The sequence below is a fragment of the Equus quagga genome, unplaced genomic scaffold, assembly GCF_021613505.1.
Source record: "Equus quagga isolate Etosha38 unplaced genomic scaffold, UCLA_HA_Equagga_1.0 208638_RagTag, whole genome shotgun sequence".
Classification (NCBI taxonomy): domain Eukaryota; kingdom Metazoa; phylum Chordata; class Mammalia; order Perissodactyla; family Equidae; genus Equus; species Equus quagga.
In genome coordinates this window covers 1-4,476 of record NW_025799058.1, presented here as the reverse complement: position 1 = coordinate 4,476, position 4,476 = coordinate 1, and the positions used below count along the sequence as shown (strand labels likewise).

The 4,476-nt window shown below is 39.6% G+C and overlaps 1 long non-coding RNA gene across 1 annotated transcript; it reads right to left on the bottom strand.

Moving 5' to 3' along the window:
* Positions 1-2,254: 2,254 nt before the first annotated feature.
* On the bottom strand, positions 2,255-4,462 carry LOC124233644 (uncharacterized). Its single transcript, XR_006887111.1, has 3 exons — positions 4,158-4,462; positions 3,925-3,983; positions 2,255-3,278 (listed from the first exon to the last, which is right to left on the bottom strand). It is a non-coding gene; the product is annotated as an uncharacterized LOC124233644 (long non-coding RNA).
* Positions 4,463-4,476: the final 14 nt, after the last annotated feature.

Here is a 4,476-nt window from a genome sequence, read left to right as displayed (position 1 = left end):
CAATCTCCCCTCTGTCCCAAGGATGAAGTTTAATCCTGATGAGATCTGAAGCTTCTTCCAGTTGTGGAAATTAATAAAAGAAACCTTAACTAATTTGGAGTTGGGAAGGCCCATAGGGGAGCTCTCATGCCCTATCACACACTGTCATTTACACCAAAAAGGAAAAGACTGATGCTTGCTTCTTGGACAGGAAGTAAAACCACTGAAGGAAGATTTCTCTTCCCACCTGCAACAGCTCAGCCAATGAGAAAAACCACAGCTCAGCCAATGAACTGCTACTTTCCCCCAGTGAATTTTCATTTGAAACGGCCCCTCCCTACTCCCCCTTTTTCTCTATAAAAGCAGCTCCCCTTCTTTCTTTTCCAGATTTGACTATGGTTTGCCATAGCATGTACATCCCGAATTGCAATTCTTTTGGTTATTCCTGAATAAACTCATTTTTAGATATAATAACTGGCAAATTTGCTTTTTAAATTAACACAGCTTCACTACAAGGTGATTCTTTAATGGGTGGAACTGCCTGATCATCCTTAGGTATACAATAATGCTATTCAAAATGGAACGTCTTTTTTGGTTGATTACATTTTAAATGCACTGTTGCTGGTAGAAGTAAAATCGATTTTTATGTTGATTTTGTATCCAGTACCCTTGTTAAACTCTCTTACGAATTCCAATGGCTAATATCTGGTTCTTTTATGGTTTCTAAGTAAAAAAATCACATCATCTGTGAAGAATGACAGCTTTGTAACCTCTTTTCTCATCGTCAAACTTGTATTGATTTATCTTGCCTGAGTAGTCTAATTAAGAGCTTTAGTCTCAGGGATTTTTTTTTGCCTGAAAGGAAGTGCTTTCAACATTTCCCATGAGGCAGGATGTTTCTTGTAGGGTTTTTTCCCCAAAATACCTCTAATCAGGTTAAGGACTGTTTCTTCTATTTCTAGTGTGCTGAGAGATTTTTCTCTTTTATTAATTACCAATTTTATCTAATTTCTTTCTAGTAAAATGATCTATGATTTTCCCATTCATCATTTCATGTGATAAATTACATTATTTGAATTTCTAACATGAAACCATGACCTGTTACTAACTTTTTATGCCATTTGATTTGATTTGCTTACGTTTCATTTAGGACATCTGCATCTATGTTCATGGTTGAGAAAAGCATGTAATCGTTCTATTTTCTTCTGTCCCTGTCAGGTTTTGGTATCAAGCTTATGCTGGCCTCATCAATGAGGTGAGGAGTGCTCCCTCCTACTCTACTTCCTGAAAGAGATTATGTCTATTGGAATCAACCAATCCTTCACTGTTTGGCAGAACTTACTTATAAAACCATCTGAGCTTGTTTACTTTATCAGAAATTTTTTAACTAACTGACTCAATGATTAGAAGACTATTAAAGCTTTCTGTTTATTTCTTGACCTATTTGATAAATTAGATTTTTCTAGGGAAGTGTTTATTTTATCTGAATAAATATATTCATCCAGCAAAAATGAATTGAATAGCCACTATATGTTATTAGACATTGTCCTAGGTGCTGGGGATAAAATGGTGTACAAGATGGACACAGTCCCTGATCATCGGAATATCATTACAGCGAGGAATACAAACCAAAAGCTAGTGGTTGGGAGATGAGAGGCGATAGAAATTAAACAAGATAGGCCATGAGTTTATAAATGTTCAAACTGGGTGATTGGTACACGGTGGTTCATTATACTTTATATATGTTTGAAGTTTTCCATGATAAAATGTAAAAAAAAAGTATATACATATACATATATTTATATATAAAGAACTGAAAAGAATATACAAAATGGTCATATGTCAGACATCTTAGAGTAGCAACTTTACATATGATTGTTTTCAAATTCCTAAACTTCCTATATACCATATTTCATCTCTTCTAAGATACACATTTTCCCTCCACATTTTAACATCTTTGAAATAAGGATAGATTTTACAATCAATGGCATCATAATTTAAATGATAGTTTTTTAGTCTTTCTTAGTGATATGTAAAACAATGGCATGTCTTATAATTAATGGTATTGAGATTTGATGAAATATGATATTATGTTCTTTTTAACTTAAAAATATTTATTGAAAAATATATTTTTTAAAATGCTTTTTTTTGGTCAAAAATCTAACCAACGGAGTCAATGAAAGAGTTAAATAAAGACACCTATTTTCTTCATAATAAATGCTCAAAGTTATCCCAATTTAAGAACCATGACTGAATATCTATTGTATATGACTACTATATATTTCCTTTTTAACAAAAACAACAAAATAAATGATTCAGCTCCTACTATGAGTCATGTACCAATCTCGGCACTGGAGAATCAGCAGTAACACAAGCAGGCAAAAATCTCTGTCCTCAAGAAGCTTACACTCTATATATTCTTCATAATATTTAAAAATGGTAAGGATAATACATTCTATGTAATAAGAGGAATAGCTATTTGTAAATTAGTTCTCTTATTTACAACTCACATTTATTGCTGAGTCATTCAGGAAAAGTTTACATTCAAACCAAATTAAACACATAATTGTGATAGCAATGTCAAAACAAATAATATCTAAAAGTTTACAATCTCTAAAATAATTGTAACATGAGTGTGTGCGTGTATGTGTATGAGTGTGAGTTTGTGTTAGTGTGGCTTAGTAACTAAAGTAAAGGTAATATGAAACTAAATAGTCATTAATTAAAAATTTTTAAGATTTTGACAGAATAAAGATTACTAACACAGGTGAGTGCCCTGACTCAGAGTTCTAGCCAACCCACTAAGGAGGATCTGGCATGGTCTGGTGGTTACTGGACCCTTCTTCTCCTTAGGACTCTTTCTTGCTAGGAGAAGGGAGTGGGGATGGTGGTGGTAGAGTGGCAAGAAACCACTGCAGTCTGGGATGGAGAAATGTGTTCCTCATGGCCTGGGGATTTGAAGGAAATGGGTGGGAGAGAGGTGGTATAGACAATATACATGAATGCCCTCTGATGCCTTCAGGGAAAGACCCAGCCAGGAATGGAATTCCCTTGTCATTGCTTTGGCTGGTGAAACTGTACGTCTGATGTAAACGTGCCAAACAAACAGCACTCCATAAGAAGTGGCCCACGAAGACGTTCAGCTAGGCCTGGCCTGCTCACCCACCAGGCGCAGGGAAGAGGCCAGGACTAGAGACAGTCCATCTGCATCTGGCAGTCCTTGTGATTGAAACTTTCTCATTCAAGGGCTGCCCTCGCTGCACTGAGGCTATTCCTTGATATAGTTGCTAATGAATGCACTGAAAAAAATCATAGAACAGAATTAACCAGATGGGTTAAAACCTGGAGATCTTGGGCGTGTTCACAATTATGTTCTTAAAATGATTTTATTACACTGTTGAAGCATCAATAATCATCCAAATTAAATCAGCAAAATGTTTTATTGCAAACCTAAGATGCAAGGTAATAAGCTTATCTTTGAAAGATCCTCATTTACTTGAAAATAATTCATTCTGAAGAAAAATTGCTTTACTTTAGAAATTTCCGACAAGTTAAACGAGGAAATAAATACTAAAAATTCTTCTAACTGCTTGCATGGGGGAGTCTGTCTACAATTTAACTCTGCTAATAGAACACAACATAATACCTCTACCCCCAGGAGTGTTTCTGGACTGAGGGGAGGAAGGAGCAGAAGGATGCGTGTCTCCACACAGCAGGTCACCAGGCTCTGGCCACTGAGCACCACCCTGTGCTTCTGGGCAGCGAAGAAGGAGCCAGGCTGCTCAGGCCCACATCCCACTGCTGCCTCTCCTTGGCTTAGGGCACTCAGGCGAGTTCTCCACCTCCTTTGGCCTCAGATTCCTCGTGTACAGAACGTGAAGTGCTCAGCACAGTCCCCAGCACAGAGTGCACACTCCACAGTTGTCAGCGATTACTAATACATACCTGAAGGAAACAGCCTGCCTTCGTTCTCCCCAGCGCTCTCATTTTCTTCACGCTGACACCTGAGAAAGGACAGGCCGTGGTCTCTACACTCCCGTCGTGACCTATTGCTGCCCCGATGCACTCACAACGGCCAGCGATGGCCTGAGCCCGGGAGCACTTCCAGCCCACTGCGCTGGGCCCCCGCGCCCCCCACTCCCTGTGGACCTCCCTCAGTGCCCCAGCACTGCTCTCACCTGGTTCTCCTCCTCGTCCTGATTGTTCCCTCTGCAGGACAACAAGGGCACACAGGCTTCACCCACAGGGCCCACCATCTGTCACCAGGATTTCTGGGCAGCGCCCTCTTAGCTGGTCTCTCTGCTTCACCCCGAGGCCAACTCCAGCCTCCTCACCACCAAGCAGCCACAGGGCTCCTAGCAACACGCAATTCAGAACTTGTCACTCCTCTAAGAAGCCAAGCCTTCGGGGACTTCAGATCTCACGTACAGCAAAAGCCAAAGAATTTCTAGTGGCCTACGAGGCCCTGCACGGCCTGGCTCCCTGTTACCTCTCTGA